Source organism: Lethenteron reissneri, chromosome 5 (genome assembly GCF_015708825.2).
Source record: "Lethenteron reissneri isolate LAM-NWPU_2019-01 chromosome 5, ASM1570882v1, whole genome shotgun sequence".
Lineage (NCBI taxonomy): Eukaryota > Metazoa > Chordata > Hyperoartia > Petromyzontiformes > Petromyzontidae > Lethenteron > Lethenteron reissneri.
The window spans coordinates 7,661,857-7,682,946 of record NC_083783.1 but is presented as its reverse complement, the minus strand read 5'-3'; the positions used below and the strand labels follow the sequence as shown (position 1 = coordinate 7,682,946).

Below are 21,090 nucleotides of genomic sequence, written 5' to 3'. Positions count from 1 at the left end.
TGGACAGCCAGATGTAAGAATGAGCACTTGGCCAGGATGACAGCAGTGAATAAGAACTGCCTTGTTTTCTGGGTTCAACCATGAAACGCAACGATTACTTTTGGCTTCGAACTCCCAGCTTCTTGGAGCTAAACAACCCAGACGCGCATCTTCAGTTCGAGCTAAAGCAGCCGTGGACAGGCAACGCAATTCCTGCTAACTCATCCCTTTTTCTTTCACAGCTGGTTCGCATAATACACTCTATCTATAACAACACGCCAAAAACACATTTACATTGTTATAAAGTGTCGCGTAACAAACCTCTTTATTTCTGCTCTCCACCAAAGTATATTCTTGGTTCTTTCGGTACAGTCACGTAGAAGGGAAATAATATAATAATGAAAATAAAACATGATAAGGTAAATTTCGATTTAAAGCTTTCGTGACTGCAGGGATTCATCTTCTTGGTTCTTTCGGTAAAGTCACGTAGAAGGGAAATAATAAAATAATAAAATTTAACCAATTAAATAATTCTCACGACGTTTCGGCCACAACGCAAGCAGCCGTCCTCAGGTGAAGAAACAGAGCTATCGGAAAGACAGCGTCCTAACATTAGGACATTAGGACGCTGTCTTTAGGACGCTGTCTTTCCGACAGCTCTGTTTCCCTTCTACGTGACTTTACCGAAAGAACCAAGAATATGAATCCCTGCAGTCACGAAAGCTTTAAATCGAAATCTCCACCAACGTGTTTATGGATCACGCGTGGAGAGTAAAATAAACCCTTAACGATGGCTCATTTAAGTCACAAATGAATGCGTTAACAAACTCAATTCTGTACAATATTATCTGTGGCCACATTGCCAGCTGGGCCTCGGTTAATAAATCAAAAACATGACGGGCACTAACTTTTCAGTGGCCTAAATCTTTAACATCTCCGGCATAAATGATGCGAGTCATTAATATGAATAAGGCAGTGTGTCAGAACGTTTCATTACGAACATGAAACGCATTAGACTACCACGAGCCATCGGGGAAATTCAAATGTGAGTCCTTGCTATCCAACACACAATCCGAAGCATGTTATTGGCACTGATAAAAAAAAAAACAGCTTCGTGTGGCCGAAGCCAACCAGTGATCCACATTGACCAACAAGCCAGAGAGCCTGGGGTCAAGCATTGAACCCTGCCAGACCAGCGAAAAAACCCTTTGCAAGGGACCCCCGCCACCAAAAGAACATCTGAAATAATAACCACCACAGACATCAACAACAACAAAAATAACCACGATTGTGTCCGTGCAAACCCTCCAAAAAAATTAAAAACCCCGATGGCTCTGTACAAGTAACCCAACCCTGGGTTTGTGGTTCGTTTACCGGATGAGGAATTTGATTTTTAAAAAAACTACTCAAACTCTCTCTTCGCTCGGGGAAGCCCTCTTTCTCATTCTCTTGGTCAAGAACATCGACTTTGGCATCTCCGAGGCAAACCTGCACACACAATGAGCTTGCTGCCATCAACAAATACGTGGAGAGAGGCCGGGTGGGTGGGTGAGTAGGGGAATCAAGGGCGCACATTGACAACACTGTGACACAGGGAGACGCACATATATTCTGCACAGACTGTTGGCGAGCACCTATTAAGGTCGGCACGACACCACGAGGGGGCTGGGTGGCCAGCAACCACGCCCGGCCGCCTTTGTCTCCCCCAGTGGCGATGTTTTACACGTAACGCAACCCAGGTAACTCATTTGAGGCTGGGTAGACCTAGGGGAGGCACAAGACCGGTGCTGATTATCGTCACCGGTGTTAGCCGCACGCACACACACACTGTAACACACACTGTAACAACACACACTGTAACAACACACACACTGTAACAACACACACACTGTAACACTCACTGTAACAACACAAAGACAAAGATCCCCCGTATAGCCTGAACAGACTGTAGGGGCAAGTGCTGTTAGCGAGCACCTATGAAGGCCGGAACGGTACACGAGGGGGTGGGTGGCCAGCACCACGCCCGACCGCCTTTGTCTCCCTAGTGGCGATGTTTACACACCGCACCAGGTACTCATTTAAGGCTGAGTCGACCTAGGGGAGGCCCAGGACCGGTTCAGATAATCGTCACTGGTGTTAGCCGTGAGCGGGAATCGAACCCGGGTCGCCAGGTTCATAGCGCAGCGCGCTAACCGCTACACTACCGCTCCCCACACTGTAACAACAAACACACTGTAACACACACTGTAACAACACACACACTGTAACAACAAACACACTGTAACAACACACACACTGTAACACACACTGTAACAACACACACACTGTAACAACAAACACACTGTAACAACAAACACACTGTAACACACACTGTAACAACACACACACTGTAACAACAAACACACTGTAACAACACACACACTGTAACACACACTGTAACAACACACACACTGTAACAACAAACACACTGTAACAACAAACACACTGTAACACACACTGTAACAACACACACACTGTAACAACAAACACACTGTAACAACACACACACTGTAACACACACTGTAACAACACACACACTGTAACAACAAACACACTAACAACAAACACACTGTAACAACACACACACCAACCCACCACAACCACCACCAACCCACCACAACCACCAACCCACCACAACTACCAACCCACCACCCGAACCCACCACAACCACCAACCCACCATCACCAACCCACCACCACAACCACCACCAACCCACAACCACCAACCCACCACAAACCCACAACCACAAACCCACAACCACAAACCCACCACCACAACCACCAACCCATCACAACCACCAACCCACCACAAACCCACCACCACCAACCCACCACATCACAACCACCACCAAACCACCACAACCACCACCACCAAACCACCACCACCAATCCACCACCACCAACCCACCACCCGAACCCACCACAACCACCAACCCACCATCACCAACCCACCACCACAACCACCACCAACCCACAACCACAAACCCACCACCACAACCACCAACCCATCACAACCACCAACCCACCACAAACCCACCACCACCAACCCACCACATCACAACCACCACCAAACCACCACAACCACCACCACCAAACCACCACCACCAATCCACCACCACCAACCCACAACTACCAACCCACCACCCGAACCCATCACAACCACCAACCCACCACAAACCCACCACCACCAACCCACCACATCACAACCACCACCAAACCACCACAACCACCACCACCAAACCACCACCACCAATCAACCACCACCAACCCACAACCACCAACCCACCACAAACCCACAACCACAAACCCACCACCACAACCACCAACCCATCACAACCACCAACCCACCACAAACCCACCACCACCAACCCACCACATCACAACCACCACCAAACCACTACAACCACAACCACCAAACCACCACCACCAATCCACCACAACCACCACCACCAACCCACCACAACTACCAACCCACCACCCGAACCCACCACAACCACCAACCCACCATCACCAACCCACCACCACAACCACCACCAACCCACAACCACCAACCCACCACAACCACAAACCCACAACCACAAACCCACAACCACAAACCCACCACCACAACCACCAACCCATCACAACCACCAACCCACCACAAACCCACCACCACCAACCCACCACATCACAACCACCACCAAACCACCACAACCACCACCACCAAACCACCACCACCAATCCACTACCACCACCACCAACACACCACCACCAACCCACCACAACCACCACCACCACATCACAACCACCACCAACACACCACCACCAACCCACCACAACCACCACCACCACCACCAACCCACCACATCACAACCACCACCAAACCACCACCACCAATCCACTACCACCACCACCAACCCACCACATCACAACCACCACCAAACCACCACAACCACCACACCCACCAAACCACCACAACCACAAACCCACCACAACCACAAACCCACCACAACTACCCACCACCACCAACTGAGAGACAGAGCGAGCGAGAGATGCAAAGGAGGCTGCACACGAGAGGGTGGCCGCGTGTGCGTGCGAGGCAGGGTGCGGCACGAACCGTCGGACACGCCGCCTTACCGTGAGCGATCTCCCCTCCACCCTCGCCGAGACACGTGCTGCCGGAAATCCACACGCGGACGCGGCAGCGAATACCAAATAAAATAATAAAATATTAAATCTCGACGTTTTAATTTTTTCAAGAGGAACCTATTTATGATATAATATCTCTCTGTGTGTGTCTGTGTGTGTCTCTCTGTGTGTCTGTGTGTGTCTGTGTCTCTCTGTGTGTGTCTCTCTGTGTGTGTGTCTCTGTGTCTCTGTGTGTGTGTGTCTCTGTGTCTCTCTGTGTCTCTCTGTGTGTGTGTCTCTGTGTCTCTCTGTGTGTGTGTCTCTGTGTGTCTCTGTGTCTCTCTGTGTGTGTGTCTCTGTGTCTCTCTGTGTGTGTGTCTCTGTGTCTCTCTGTGTGTGTGTCTCTGTGTCTCTCTGTGTGTGTGTCTCTGTGTGTCTCTGTGTCTCTCTGTGTGTGTCTCTGTGTCTCTCTGTGTGTGTGTCTCTGTGTCTCTCTGTGTCTCTCTGTGTGTGTGTCTCTGTGTCTCTCTGTGTGTGTGTCTCTGTGTGTCTCTGTGTCTCTCTGTGTGTGTGTCTCTGTGTCTCTCTGTGTGTGTGTCTCTGTGTCTCTCTGTGTCTCTCTGTGTGTGTGTCTCTGTGTCTCTGTGTGTGTGTGTCTCTGTGTCTCTCTGTGTGTGTGTCTCTGTGTCTCTCTGTGTCTCTCTGTGTGTGTGTCTCTGTGTCTCTGTGTGTGTGTGTGTGTCTCTGTGTCTCTCTGTGTGTGTGTCTCTGTGTCTCTCTGTGTCTCTCTGTGTGTGTATATTAAACACGGCGGGGCAGATTTCACCGAGATCCCCAGGACGGAGCTCACAGAGCCGTGCTGGCGTCTTCTCACCACCACCACAACCACCACCACCACAACCACCCACCTCAACCACCACCACCACTACCACCACCACCACCACAACCACCACAACCACTACCACCACCACCACCACCACAACCACCACAACCACTACCACCACCACCACCACCCCGGCGTTCCGTGTACGCACGCGTGCGATAGAGCAGACGACGCCGACGCCTGGGTTCCCGTGTCTCTCTCTCTCCCCGTGTGTGTCTGTCTCCCTGTGTGTCTCTCTCCCTGTGTGTCTGTCCCTGTGTGTCTGTCTCTCCCTGTGTATGTCTGTCTCCTTGAGTCTGTCTGTCTGTCTCTCTCCCTGTGTGTGTCTGTGGGGAAGCGAAGTGTTTGCTCCGCTTGCTCGGGATTGTGAACGCGGGGAGGGGAAGGACCCCAGTGGTGGTGGAGGGAGGGAGGGAGGAGGAGGAGGTGGAGGGAGGGAGGAGGAGGAGTTGGTGGTGGAGGAGGAGGAGGTGGAGGGAGGGAGGGAGGAGGAGGAGTTGGTGGTGGAGGTGGAGGGAGGAGTTGGTGGTGGAGGAGGTGGAGGGAGGGAGGGAGGAGGAGGAGTTGGTGGTGGAGGTGGAGGGAGGAGTTGGTGGTGGAGGAGGAGGAGGTGGAGGGAGGGAGGAGGAGGAGGTCTGGGCTGAGCTAAGGGCGGGGGGGAGACGTGAAGAGAGAGAGGGTGTGTGTGTGTGTGGCTGTGTGTGTGTGGCTGTGTGTGTGTGTGCCTGTGTGTGTGTGGCTGTGTGTGTGTGGCTATGAGTGTCTGTGTGTGTGGTGTGTGTGGCTGTGTGTGTGGTGTGTGGTGTGTGTGGCTGTGTGTGTGGGGTGTGGCTGTGTGTGTGTGTGACTGGGTTTGTGGCTGTGTGTGAGTGTGTGGCTGTGTGTGTGTGGCTGGGTGTGTGTAATGGGGGGTGTGTGTGGCTGTGTGTGTGTGGCTGGGTGTGTGTGTGGCTGTGTGTGTGTGGCTGGGTGTGTGTGTGGCTGTGTGTGTGTGGCTGGGTGTGTGTAATGGGGGGTGTGTGTGGCTGTGTGTGTGTGGCTGTGTGTGTGTGGCTGTGTGTGTGTAATGGGGGGTGTGTGTGGTGTATGTGTCGGTGTGGTGTGTGTGTGTGGCTGTGTGTGGCTGGGTGTGTGTAGTGTGTGTAATGGGGGGTGTGTGGCTGTGTGTGTGTGGCTGGGTGTGTGTAATGGGGGGTGTCTGTAGCTGTGGCTGTGTGTGTGGCTGTGTGTGTGTGGCTGTGTGTGTGTGTGGCTGTGTGTGTGTGTGGCTGTGTGTGTGGCTGTGTGTGTGGCTGTGTGTGTGTGGCTGTGTGTGTGGCTGTGTGTGTGTGTGGCTGGGTGTGTGTAATGGGGGGTGTGTGTGGCTGTGTGTGTGTGTGGTATGTGTGTGGTGTATGTGTCTGTGTGGTGTGTGTGTGTGGCTGTGTGTGGCTGGGTGTGTGTAGTGTGTGTAATGGGGGGTGTGTGTGGATGTGTGTGTGTGGCTGTGTGTGTGTGGCTGTGTGTGTGTGTCTTTAATTTTTTCAGTTTCATGTATTTGGTATAACCCTGTGAGCCGTGCGGCCCTTGACTCGGGTGCAACCCCAACGAAACAAAAACATGATCAAGAAACATCTTAAAGTGACTACACGCAACAAGAAAATCCTGGAAAAAGCAGAAAAGTCTTCCACGTGGTTCATCTGAGGTGCAGGGGAAGGACAACAAACTAAACACACAATTAATAATAAACGTTTTTGGGTTAGATCGCGTTATTTATAAATGTGTCGTAACCCTCCACCACCCGACACGGCCAATCAGCAAAAAAGTGTCACATTGACAAAAGACAAAATAGTCCACTGCTTTAGCCCACCGGTGTGTTGAAGCATGAAACCACAACATTTACAATTTTATTAATGTTGTGGTTTCACGCTTCAACACACCGGTGGGCTAAAGCAGTGAACTATTTTGTCTTTTGTCAACGTGACACTTTTTTTTTTGCTGATTGGCCGTGTCGGGTGGTGGAGGATTACGACACATTTATAAATAACGCGATCTAACCCAAAAACGTTGATTATGAATAATATTGCTCGCGAAAGTCTACGTGTTAAACTAAACACAACATTCAAAAAGCAGATATAGTGGTGATGGTGGTGGTTGTTGTGATGCTGTTGCTGCTGCTCCTGTGCACGCAACGCATTTCTCATTCTTGTTACCGCCAATTAAATTGACATTAAGCAGAGGAATGAAATCTGACGGGCATCTATCTGTGGGTGGCTTGTTTAGCTTGTGCACATTGTTGGTTGCGGTGATTTTCCCCATCTTTGTACTTCTTTGCGCAACGTCTGTTGCATCGTTTTGTGCGTGTGCCGATGTATCTCAAAAGGTTATAATATTTAAGGCCACGACACAGAGGCATTGGGTCTCTGTGTGTCTATGTTGTGTGTCTCTCTCTCTGTGTGTCTCTTGTTGTCTCTGCTTGTGTGTTTCTGTGTGTCTCTCTCTCTCTGTGTGACTCTCTGTGTTTCTTTCCCTGTGTCTCTCTCTGTGTGTCTCTGTGTTGTCTCTCTCTGTGTGTCTCTCTGTGTGTCTATGTTGTGTGTCTCTCTGCTTGTGTGTCTGTGTTGTCTCTCTCTCTGTGTGTCTCTGTGTTGTCTCTCTCTGCTTGTGTGTCTGTCTGTGTGTCTCCATGTCTGTGTTTTGTCTCTCTCTGTCAAATTTTCGTTCTACGTGACTTTACCGAAAGAACCAAATAGTTATTATAATAATTCAAGTTAAAACCGCCAGCGAGCTTTCATCCTGAAACGCTGTCAGAATTGGCACCCGATTATTATTCCTCCAGCAAAGCACAGTAATACTTCAAGATTTGAATACTTTCTACAACATCAACAGTGTGTGTTTGTGTGTTTTCCGTTCAGTGCAACCCTAGTAGGTTCCCCTCTAAAAGAACACGGGCTCTCTGGTCTTCGTGGGGCTTTGGTCCACTGGTTACCAGGACACACAACTCTGAACGTGTCCACGTGCGGTCTACGGGAATTCCGAGGACGTTTTCGATGCGAGCAGCCCTCCACCCCAGTGAACACGCGGCATTGGGACCGCTGCTGTTGGCCCAACGATTACAACTCACGACCCATAATATGTATTCTTGGTTCTTTCGGTAAAGTCACGTAGAAGGGACATAATAAAAAAGAGGGTATTTATTTATAAAAAAAAATCCCCCTTCTACGTGACTTTACCGAAAGAACCAAGAATATGAATCCCTGCAGCCACGAAAGCTTTAAATCAAAACCCATAATATGCCAGCGCTGGGTCACATGCCAACGACGGTGGGGTCAACGCGTGGCATGATTACTGGGAAGGTGCTATTATGTAGACTTTAACCCGTTTTAAAATGAACATTCACGGAGCCACTAATTTCTTAAGAACCGCGTATTGAGTTTATATTATTTGGGTCTTTCGGTAAAGTCACGTAGATAGGTTGAAAGAAAATAACAAAAAGTAACAAAAAAACCTACGACGTTTCGATTGCAACACAAGCGTTCGTCATCATCTTTTTTTCTTCGTGATGACGAACGAAACGTCGTGGGTTTTTGTTTGTTTGTTATCTTTTGTTATTTTCTTTGAACCTATCTACGTGACTTTACCGAAAGACCCAAACAATATGAATCCCTGCAGTCACGAAAGCTTTAAGTCGAGTATTGAGTTTAGTTCTCTGTCCTTTCCCCGCACCTCCGTACGGCGCAAAAGAAATTCAACATACATACGTTGAAAAGAAGTGCAATCTACACAGATGGAAAGTAAGATCGTACACAATGCCCCCCCCCCTCTCTCCCACCAACTTAAGAGCCAACTCAACCAGACTTCACTCAGCACATGTTCACACGTGGACGATGACGCATGCTTGCCGCCCGCACACACACACATACCTCCTGACGCTCCCCCACATCCTCGCCCGAGGAGACCCAGGGGACGCTGACAGACAGACAAGACCCTTGGTGGATGTTGTCGCAAGAACATTTATCCACATCGTAGCTCCGTGGGCCCAGACCAGATACAATGCAGTGTTTTCACTTGCTGTGGCCAGAAAAACACTGGGAATTGTGCGACATCCATTTGTAATGAGTGGGTTATCAAGTAATTCACTCTTATGAGCCATGTAACTACATCGGTACTAAACTACTAAGGTTTTTACTACCTTAGGTGGTACCGGTTTATACTCTGGCCTTTTGACAAAGGCCGTAATTATAATATATATTGGGGGGGGTCACACCCCCCCCCAATATTCAAATATATATATTGCTATAAAATAGATTTCTGTTTATATGATTGTGGTTATGGTTGTACTTTATTAATCCCTAATCTCTGCCGTTACAATGAAACAAGAAAAGATTAAAAAAACAGAGCAATGTAATACAATACACTATTAGACATTATTGTAAAAAATGAATAAAAAGTCCATCCTACGTGTTAGTGAATTTTAAATATTTTAGGCAGGAAATTCGTTTTCAAATTTAGATATTTTTTTCTGGGGGGGGGGGGGGGCCTTGAAGATTTGGTCCCCCACAATGTTGACTCCATGGCTACGGCCTTGCTTTTGACTAATAGACGATAATTATGATCTGGCTCCTGCCACGTGTTGTTCTGCATGATGCCAGATGGTTCACTTTTTAAGGAACTGAACTGGAACCAGTTCGCGAACAGCATTACGTGCTTGGAGCTTTCTCAAGAACCGTTCCTGTTCAGTACCTGCAGAAGCTTACGCCACGTTCAGTGACAATGCCAGACAATCGTGGCGATACAACCCAAAAGACATTGTGCAGATCATTATTTTCTGACAGCAGATGCTCACGTTCTATCCAGTCTATTTTATTTCAGAAGGACACAACCCAAAACGCAAACACCGAACAAATTGCGGCGTTCTAGTGACATATCTGCAGCATCACTCACAGACCTATGAAGGCAGAGTGAACATAACACAACCACGTGTCACCACGATGCGTTCGTCCTGGTGACAGGAGCATTTAACATTCACAGCAGCTGATTGACAACAGAGAACGCTCCCGTAAATACAGTACATGGTCTCTCAGATATACAGTATACGGGAGTAAATCTTGAACGTAAAACTGCGCAGGATTTGTTTTTGCAGTTGTGTTGTACAGCTCTCCGATGTGTTTTCGGGATGTGTCGTGCGTTGTTGGGCACGGTGTCCGACGTTTCGCTCCACTCGCGGGCAGCTTCAGGAACTGCTGAAATATTCTTGAAACGAACAATTTAGTTCTTGAAAAAGAGTTTCCCAGGATCTGGAGCGAAACGTCGGACATTGTCTCAAGCACCATGCGGTACAACCCGAAAAAAAACATCGGAGAGTGATTGAACTCAATTGCTCTACCCCAGTCTGAAATAACTGTTTGATAAAATTGTGATGTGTACTGTAGACTCATATGGTTCATACACTTTTCTCCTATATATAAAAATGCCACTGCAGGCTACAATTAAAGTGTCATCGGCGAAGCGAGAATGTTTCTTTTTATTAAAATCATTTTTTCTTTTGCCTGTGTGCCTTCTAAAAAGTATATTAAAGTATGCATTAATTAGAACTCTGGCAAATACATCAGCAACAGTAATAGGCCAAAGCATGGCTTGACAGCTTTACTTCTCTGGCAGTCGTAATTTTTTTATTTCAAAATGCCTTTGGTAACCTCCAGTGCACTAGCAGACGAACGGATTGTGTGCATATAGATACAATTAACTTCTGGATGAAGGTCTCCCCATGTTTTTCATGAACAGGGATTTGTATTTCGATTTAAAGCTTTCGTGACTGCAGGGATTCATCTTCTTGGTTCTTTCGGTAAAGTCACGTAGAAGGGAAGTAATAAAATAATAAAAATAAAACATAATAAAACAATTCTCACGACGTTTCGGCCACAACGCAAGCAGCCGTCCTCAGGTGAAAACCAGGTCCGTCGAGGCGACAGAGTCTGAATGAAACAGCACACGAGCTTGGAGCATATATATAAGCTGGGCGCATTGACAAAGGAATTTGCATATCAAAGGGAATTTAGCATATTTATGGGAAATGCAGGAATGTGATTAGTCCTGCATATGCATGTGCATTATGCAGGATTAACAGCATCAAAGGGAGCTGCAGTTACTGCTGCTGCTGAAATTACTGCTGCTGCTGCAGTTTCTGCTGCTGCTGCAGTTACTGCTGCTGCTGCAGTTGCTGCTGCTGCTGCACTTGCTGCTGCTGCTGCACTTGCTGCTGCTGCAGTTGCTGCCTTATCCATTTTAATATAACACTATGTATTATTCTACCCACCCTAATGTGTATCACACTGCTATATGTTTACTATACAATTACGACACCATACATTACTCTGCACACTGCACCATGCCAGTGAGTGGAACGCGGTCTGAAAGTCACCGTAAACGTGAACACAATCAGTTAAGATCCGAAATGGTTTAATAAACCATTTCGGATCTTAACTGATTGTGTTCACGTTTACGGTGACTTTCAGACAGCAGCAGAAACTGCAGCAGCAGCAGTAATTTCAGCAGCAGCAGTAACTGCAGCTCCCTTTGATGCTGTTAATCCTGCATAATGCACATGCATATGCAGGACTAATCACATTCCTGCATTTCCCATAAATATGCTAAATTCCCTTTGATATGCAAATTCCTTTGTCAATGCGCCCAGCTTATATATATGCTCCAAGCTCGTGTGCTGTTTCATTCAGACTCTGTCGCCTCGACGGACCTGGTTTTCACCTGAGGACGGCTGCTTGCGTTGTGGCCGAAACGTCGTGAGAATTGTTTTATTATGTTTTATTTTTATTATTTTATTACTTCCCTTCTACGTGACTTTACCGAAAGAACCAAGAAGAGGGATTTGTATTTTAACCATACTTCACCACGCTGGTCAAAGCAGGTTTGGTGCCCAGCACTGATTCGGATGTCACTCACCACTGGTGTTCGCGTGTTTGGAAATACAACTCAGATGTCACAGCCTCGTAGTGGAATTCGCGAACCACGCTACCACTGCTCCCCACCATTCAGACTCCCAAGTCCAAATTGTAAATGTAGTGATATGAATTAAAAGTGCGTTGCGTTTAAACTGGAAGAGCCACAACCACTTTTCACACGACTCGTTACAGTCCCGATTCATCCCAGCTCCATCCAGCCTTGCCCACTGGTGTTAGCTGTGGCCGGGAATCGATTTCAGCTTGTTGATTCATTAGCGCAATGCTTTAACAACTCCACCACCACTCCATTTGAAAAACTCTGGTGAGATCGTATCCCTTGCCTGACTCCACTGCTACTTTGCATTTTATTACTTTATTCATGCATTGTCAAGTTGTACCTGTTCCGAGCTGGTGATGAAATGGCAGATCGTTTTCGCCATTCATAAATATTAGTGATTCAATTTCAGCCAAAAGACCAAGCACTGACGCAGATGCTTGAACCTAGAGAGAGAGAATAAGCAGATCTTGGCAAGCAATTTCCCTTGATTGAGGAGGGTCTCTGTTTGGATGTTTAAATCTACATTCTAAACTGAGGCAGCAGAACCCGACTTTCAAATCGTTGGCAAAAAAAAAACTTGGCACGGCTTCAGGCAACACAGCTGCCTCACATAAAGCCCTCCCTGCGGGCAAGTCAGGGGTTGAATTAACTGTGTCCCTCTGGATACACAGTGTGCACTCTCTCCCAGCAGGAAGCCAGGGGTGTGGCCGCACTGGCACTGGGGTGGAAATTGTCCACCTTTCGTTTTATCCGAGAGAGAGAAAAGCCCGACGGCGGGGGCTTACATTCTCCGGCCTCTGTTTGAAGGTAACGGCAGGAGCCCTCATTCAAATGTGCGTGTGAGCTAAAAGCCACCTCCTGTCCGAAAGGATACGGAGGCCGTTTTTTACGTTTAAAGCCACTCCGCCAAAGCGAAAATAATTAAGCGGTACGCGTGAAAATTTTACTTGAAATTGCCGTGTCGCAGAGGCAACAGGCAGCGCATTACAGCCGTAGGTGCTCACAAGCGCTGCGAGATCAGAAAAGTGTTCACGTTTAATTACACACTGCCCATGAGCGTATAACTGTGGCACTCCAAAAAATCTATATCGTAATTATGGTCTCCAACGCTCGTCTGCTGCAACTGAACTCATCAGATAGGATTATTTTTAAAAAACGTTTGCCTTACTGCTTCATTGTCTGGCTACACACTATCTCAGTATCCACCACGGGCTCACGCCCAGCCACAAAAGCCCATTGTTCGACAACATGCAACTAAACACAGGCAGGTTAGAAATCGGACTGACCTTAGGAATCTCCAACGGTATACAATATATTAAAAAAATTCGCTTAAATAATACGAGCCGTGACCACTGCTGCCAAGTTTCTCCCCCCCCCCGGACCCGCCCGCCACCCTTCAATGCGAACATTGTACATAAACGAGAATGGTTTGATGTAATGCAGGGTTGACCTTTGACCGCTGTATTTTTAGCCGGAGTCGAGGTGCCCGTGAGGCACGTGGGGCAGAGGTCAACGAGATGCGTTGCCAAAATAAGGTAAGGCGAGAGGTTCCCTGGGTGCAATGGGGCAACGTGCCAGGGACACTCTTCCGAGGTATACCAAGGTGGGCGAATGGGTGACACCATGAGACCACTGACAGATGCCTGACTTGCAGCTCTGAAAAATAAAAAATAAAAACCCACCAAAAGGTAATTTTATTTCAGATGGAACTCGAACACTCCACTCGGCAGACTTCAGTCTGCATTTTAATTAGTTTCACTCCGGAACGTAACTTTGTGTGCTGATGTTTATTTCTTTGATTTTAATGGTCGCACTTTTTGCCCAGATTTTCCCCACGGGAAATTAAAAAAAAAGAGACGTACGAGTCAAATTTAGAACAAGCAAGTTACGGCAAAGACGTGGGCTTTGGCACATTGGCAACGGTGAACTCTCGAAGATGGACGTCCTGGAAGAAAGGAGATTGGGATAGAGGCCAAGAGGTAGAAGTAAAGAACTGAAGGAGGGGGAGGGGGGAACAGAGGGGGCGGGGTAGGCGGGGGAGGGGGAAGGAACAGGGGAGGGTGGCAGGGTAGGTGGGCGGAGGTGGGGGGTGGGGGAAGGAGGGGGAGGGAGGCGGGGGAGGGGTTATGTACGAAATGAAGAAGAAATCAAGATGGGACAGGATGGAAGGAGTCCGAGCCAAAGACACTGCCACTGGGAAGAGCACCAAAGGGATACGTCTCACTGGGCCATTACCTGCCATTAACGATGGCAATCGTATTGTTTCACAAGATGTATGCATGACTATCGGGGTGCTGACATGCCTCGCCACACCTGGGCAGAATCTATCTAAAATACCCTGCAAATCCCGATGCAATGCCTCCCGCGACGCTCTCGAATGCACCCCAGGTTCATATCCTCCTGAGCGTTCAAATGGGCTCAGCACGCTCCCTTTTTAATTCCAGCATGAATTGTGAAACATTACATCTGTGGGCAAGAGCTTCGGGGTTCAACTCACAACGTGGCGAATTCTCCGGATTATAACATGCACTTTTTTTCAGATACAATAGTTGGGGGATGCATCTTAACACATTCCTGCGGAAGGAGCTGGTAGGAACGTTGGGTTGCTCGGTCAATGGCCAGGGTTAACGGCGGCGTGGTGTATTCCGCAAATATGCCCGACTGTGAGGCCGGGCACAAGCCGGCGTGAGTAGGTTAAACGTTGAGTTTTATAAGGGCACCATGGAGTGCCCACCCAGCACCACCCCTCCCACCCCCCACCCAGCCCCACCCTCCCCACCCAGCCCCTCCCCATCCTCCCCACCCAACCCCTCCCCACCCTCCCCTCCCCACCCAGCCCCTCCCTCCCCCCCAACCCCTCCCCACCCAGCCCCTCCCTCCCCACCCAGCCCCCCCCTGCACGACGGACGGACACAATACACAATAATCCCCTGTGGGCTGGTGTAACCAGGAGGTTCCTACCAGTATAATCCAGTAGGTGTGTGTGCATGAGACTACATTTGTATGTCCTTCTGTGGCCGTCTGGAACGCTCTTCCGATATTAGGGAGCCACTTTTAAATCTATATTGAAAAATGTCTTTAAAACAGCGTTTTGTGTTTAGTTTGTTGTCCGTCCCCCGCACTTCCGATTAGCATGGTTGGCTTCGTACGGTGCAAAAGAAGTTCAACATACATACATTTGTATGCCTTTATTGACACCAGCTACAAGTTTGGGGTGAGTCTTACTTGCCGGTTGGGGGGAGAGTGGAGTCTCATGATCCAGAGGACATAGTTAAGAACTTATCAGCATCGCCCCCCTCCATTACAGGCGTCAATTATGGAACGCCGTCTTTTTTTGAAAACGTATTTTTCACAAAACGCGGGCATTTTTTTCCAAAAAAAAATTGCGCAAACGTTACGTTTCAACGCTCCGCTCGCAGCAAGCCTCCGACGTTACCACAGCCACCACGGCTACGGGGTAAGGGGGGACTTGGCACCGCATGACTGGCCCCTCTCAAGCCGCTGCTCCGTTTTGGGTTTCTCCGGTGGGCGTTTTTTTTTTTTTTGGGACAAAGAACGATTTTATTTTGGCACGGTCGGGGCGCCGTTGGGTAATTATCGGATAGATTTCGGCTGGCACCGACGCACACCACCCAACGGTCAATATCAGCGCCGCAGATACACAACGGGCGCAATCGCATCCAGAAAACGCCCCGACGTGTAGTTTAATTTTCACGTGTTCGAAACAAAAAATTGAACGGTAGAGCGACGCCACCGTGGTGAGCGCGCCGCGCTAACTGCTCGGCGACCTGAGTTTGATTTTTGCCGGCCACGGTCAACATCGGCGGCGAGTGATATGAGAACTGCTCCTGGGCCCGAAACCTTTCGCTAAAACCCACGCAAACTGGCGGCGGTGAATTATGGTAGAACAAAAAAGAAGCCCGCCCCGTGACAGACATGGTGTGGGCAGGCTCGCCACATCCAGCAGTGTACTGACAAAAGGGAAGCGTGCGTGTTGTGAAAATCTCGAACATCCAACAGCCCCGCCTCCACAGCGCCAAATCGCAGGTGTGCGCCACCATGTACTTTAAATGTCAATGCAAAACCTGTGGAACGCGCATGCCCTTTACTCAGCCAGGTGAGGGCCAATTGAGAATCATTATCTCTCGTGCAAAGCGACATGCGGGCCACCACGGTTACATTGTGTTTTGTGACTAAACAGTACTAAGGGCAAAATTTTCACACCTGGCATGTGCACTACAGCTGTGTAGATAGTCACGAATCCTGGCTTAGAATTGCGATTCGATCCTTCAGTTCCTGCAGGAATCAGCCAGCCCCTAAAGCGGACGACAACACTTACCGTCTTACCACTGCACCCAAAAAAAATTATTATTTAATAGCGACCAAAACTGTATCTTTATGGACATCCTGTAAATCCGAGGTGGAATAAATCATCACCTTCATAATTCATAATTCAATAAATGTCTAGATTCGAGGTGATAATCCACTTGAAGAATTCATTATTATTTTAATACTGTAGTGAATTTACACTGTGGCTTGAACCCATGACAGACCAGATATAGAAGATGATCGGGAGTTGCCGTGGTGTAAGGGTGATGACATGCGACTTGCAATCCTGAGGTCACCGGTTTAACATCCATCTTCCGGCACGGCAGTTGAAACAGGTTTCTCAAATCACCCCACCTCTGTCCACCCACCACTATGAATGTGACATGGGGTGCCGCGTTGAGGAAATGTCAACTACCTCGCTTGGTATACAGGAAGTCGTGGGTTCGATCCAGACCCTAATGCCTGAATAGTTGGAGCTTGCATGTTCTCCCCGTGGCCGTGTGGATTTTTCTCCGGATCCTCTGGTTTTTCCCTCCACATTCCGATCATACGTGTGGTTATAGTATTTGGCTGCTGTAAATGTCCACGTGATAAGCCACTTCGTTGGGCGATCATTTGTGGCCAGGTCACTTCTTCAGTGGCCCTTACCTGGTCAAATAAATAGTTCAGTTTTTAGTTTCAGTGGGAACACCACAGTCAGTCGATCGGCAGGTTGCCTGTGGAGGGGTAAAAAGTCGGGCACTCCCACCTCTTCCAACACATACCGTCAATTTGGAAGAGTAGACCAACTACCCTCCAAAGATTTCTCTCTGTTGGAGGCCCTTCCGCCAGCAGTAGTGTGAGCAAGCAATTGCGGGGGCCAAACCTTTTTTTACCTTAGGGGCCGTCCATAAATGACGTCACGCAATTTTGGTCGATTTTTTACCCCCCCCCCCCCCTTGTCACACGGCGTCACAAAAAGTCAGACCCCCCCTCAAATATGATGTCACAAAGCTCTGTCCCCCCCCCCCCAAAAAAAAATAAAACGTGCTTCAAATCGCTTTAAACTATTGTCATTGTAGTGCGTATTTAATGTGGCGCTGCACTCTGATGTTGTAGGAGAAACATTTATTACAAAGTCTATTTTATTAAGTAGAACGTGTTGTCTATATTTATTTAAAATTGCGCATTTTGATGTGACGTCACATTTCTCAAACCCCCTCCCCCTCGTCAAACATTGTCACAAATGTCTGACCCCCCCCCCCCAGGTGCGTGACGTCATTTATGGACGACCCCATATGCAAAACGAAAAAAACCGACTCTCACGCACACCCAACGACGCATGCACTGCGAGCCTCAGAATCGACGCCGATCAACGACTTGACGCATCGTGACACGGCGGGTTTGCGTGTCAGCGCGCATGTCATTCGGTAGACACGAACGTGAGCATATTTAACATTACTCTTTGGTTCTTTCGGTAAAGTCACGTAAAAAGAGAAAATAATAAATTAAATACTAGCATACGACGTTTCGATTGCAACACAAGCAATTATCATCAGGTATGAATGAAATAGAAACACAAATCTAGTATACTTAGAAATGTAATGTAATAGAACAGAGAGTCGGATAACATAACAGTCAACAGCCTACCTGGTTGATTACGCTCTTCCTGAGAATGCTAAATTTGAGATAGAGATAAAACACAGAACCAGAGACATATAGACAGACATATAAGTAGAGACAGATATCACAAAGATAAATAGAGAGAGACAAAACATAGGCACACAGAGAAACCACGCCTCTGTGTCGAGGCCTTAAATAGAGACAGAGGGAGGGGTTAGAGAAATTAACATGTCAATGAGTGGCACGCTGCAAAAGCTTGGAAAAAATGAAGAGACAGGGAGAGAGACACACTGAATTAAATAACCTAGCAAAGATTTGTGTTTCTATTTCACTTATACCTGATGATGATTGCTTGTGTTGCAATCGAAACGTCGTATGCTCGTATTAAATGTATTGTTTTCTCTTTATACGTGACTTTACCGAAAGAACCAAAGAGTAATTCCTGCAGTCACGAAAGCTCCAAATTAAATATTCAACATTAGCTCACGAATGGCTCGCCTCGTGCAGGGCTGACCGTCGCAACAAGATTTAACACGCAGTGTGCGCAAACGCAGGGTCCAGTCCGTCGATGGAAAACACACAAATTCCCATGGCAACAGGTCTCGCGGAGAATGAAAACTGCAGCCTTAAATATTTGGAGGCTGATATGTCGACGGTGTCACGGAACCGATGAAACTTCACGCATTTCAGGGAACATCGCGAGCTCCGGGGGAAATCACGAGTGTGCGACACGCCGCATACATCACGCGCGCACAACGATGAATCTACGGTGTGTAAGTGCGGCGCTCAGTGTCTGCCATAATGTACGAATCAGAAGCGTGGGCTCTGACAAAGAACGTGGAATAAAAGTGTGAAAAGCATGCATGTATGTTGAACTTCTTTTGCACCGCCGTGTTAATCAGATGTGCGAGGGAAGGACAACAAATTAAACAAAAACAGCAGTTCTAAAGGAATTCGTTTTCAATCTAGACTTAAAAGTGCATAAATCCAGTGGCTTCCTAATATCGGAAGGAAGAGCCACGATCAGCCACGATCAATCCACAAGTGGATGAAGGCCTCCCCAAGCATTCGCCATCTGACGATCCTTGCAATTTAAATAATCCACGTGGTGCCTATACTAAGAGAGATGCATGCTGGGAATTATATTGCGACAGGAAGAGAGAGAGAGAGAGGAACACGTGGTTTGGAGAATAAACAGATATCAGAAACGCTGTTTATCAAAGTTTCCGTGGGGATGATGACAGCTTGAAGAGCCCGGTGACGGAATGACAGCCAAAGGAGAGATTGCGCCGAGTGGACAACCACCGTGCAAGTGGTGCAATGAGATCAGCGCATGTGCTGGAGCAACATGGATTGTGGGATAATGAGGAACAGCAATGGCTTACTGATGCCTTAATCCGGCAGAGGAGAGACCACGGCTGGTGGTGGCGACATTACTCTGAGTATGCAACCGCACTGGAAAGAAAGGTTTGTGTGTATGTATGGGGCCGTCCATAAATGACGTCACGTACCTAGGGGGGGGGGGTCAGACATTTGTGACGATGTGACGAGAGGGGGGGGGGTGAGAAATGTGACGTCACATCAAAATGCGCAACTTTAAATGACTATAGACAACACGTTCTACTTAATTAAATGGACTTTTTAATAAATGTCTTCTCCTACAACATCAGAGTGCAGCGCCACATTAAATACGCACTACAATGACAATAGTTTAAAGCGATTTGAAGCATGTTTTATTTTTTGGGGGGGCAGAGCTTTGTGACGTCATATTTGAGGGGGGGAGCTGACTTTTTGTGACGCCGTGTGACGAGAGGGGGGGGTCAAACATCGTCCAAAATCGCGTGACGTCATTTATGGACGGCCCCTATGTTGAACTTCTTTCGCACCGTACGTAGCCAACCGTGCTAATCGAAACGGCGCGGTGTTGCCACTTATCCTGAAAATTCTGTGCGCCGAATTTTTGTGAGTGTGGATTTGGATGGATTTCAGGGCGCGTAAACAATGCCAGGCGTTCGAGAACAGAAGGCGATTTTGTTTTATTTTCACCAAAAACGCTCGCTGTATTTATAAAAAAAATGTATTCCCCCGAGCTTAAAAACGCGGACGCAGGTGTGGCCATTCGAACCAAATTACATAAACGGGGGCCAAGAGAAAAACCGAGGAAGGAAAAATAAAAATAAAATTTTAAATGGGGGAAAATGAGCCACAAGCAGAGGGTGATGATGGGGCTGGGCAGTTTGTCTCGCGGCTTGTGTGGAAGGTCGAATGGGCGCAAACGAAATGTTGTTCGCTTCGTACTCTTAGGTTTTTTCGGTAAAGTCACATAAATAAAAAAAGAATAAGTAATACAAATAATAGAAATAAAATAATGTATTTTTTTTCTATTATTTTTATTAATATTTTTTATTTTTTTATTTTTTACCTACGTGACTTTACCGAAAAAACCTAAGAGTATGAATCCTTGCAGTCACGAAAGCTTCAAATCTAGTTGTTCGCTTCGTCTGCACGGACACGACCATCGGAACAGGACCCTGCGGGGTGGGCTGGTAGGAATAATACTTAGTACCGGTACAGAGATATCGACCGGGTATAGAGGAGTTAAAGAAAAAATTACTGTATTCTAGTGTAACGTTAATTAAAAGTGTTTGTTTTGACAAGAAACGCTGTGAGATTTAAAGACTCGTAGTCTTTCATTTCCAACACCACCCTCAACACCACCCCTCCCACGGACGGACGGACGGACGGACACATTAATCTATTGGTGGTCTGGACCACTTCGTTCCTACCAGTATAAACCGTGCACGTGACAACAACGTCACGATTCATCCCAATACAGACGACAACCTCTTGCTTACCCTGGGTAACGAGGGCAAAGGAGGGACCCGAATAAAACAATAACCACGGATAAGGGGCCGTCCATAAATGACGTCACGCACCTAGAGGGGGGGGTCAGACATTTGTGACGATGTGTGACGAGGGGGGGGGGGGGGGGGTTGAGAAATGTGACGTCACATCAAAATGCGCAACTTTAAATAAAGACAACACGTTCTACTTAATTAGACTTTTTTTATATAAATGTTTTCTCCTACAACATCAGAGTGCAGCGCCACATTAAATACGCACTACAATGACAATAGTTTAAAGCGATTTGAAGCA

The 21,090-nt window shown here is 47.7% G+C and overlaps 1 protein-coding gene across 4 annotated transcripts in view; it reads right to left on the bottom strand.

Annotated features, from left to right (window-relative positions):
- LOC133352006 (rho guanine nucleotide exchange factor TIAM1-like) overlaps positions 1 to 21,090 on the bottom strand; it is a 150,458-nt gene that overhangs the window by 104,288 nt on the left and 25,080 nt on the right. For 2 of the 4 annotated variants that reach the window (XM_061567691.1, XM_061567718.1), the window contains exon 1: positions 4,134 to 5,362. The exons of 1 other annotated variant lie outside the window; for it this stretch is intronic. The gene's annotated coding sequence lies outside the window, so the exon portion shown is untranslated. Of the gene's footprint in view, positions 1 to 1,613; positions 1,744 to 4,133; positions 5,363 to 21,090 lie in introns of those variants that run through there. One more of the 4 variants, XM_061567702.1, reaches the window with a different exon arrangement.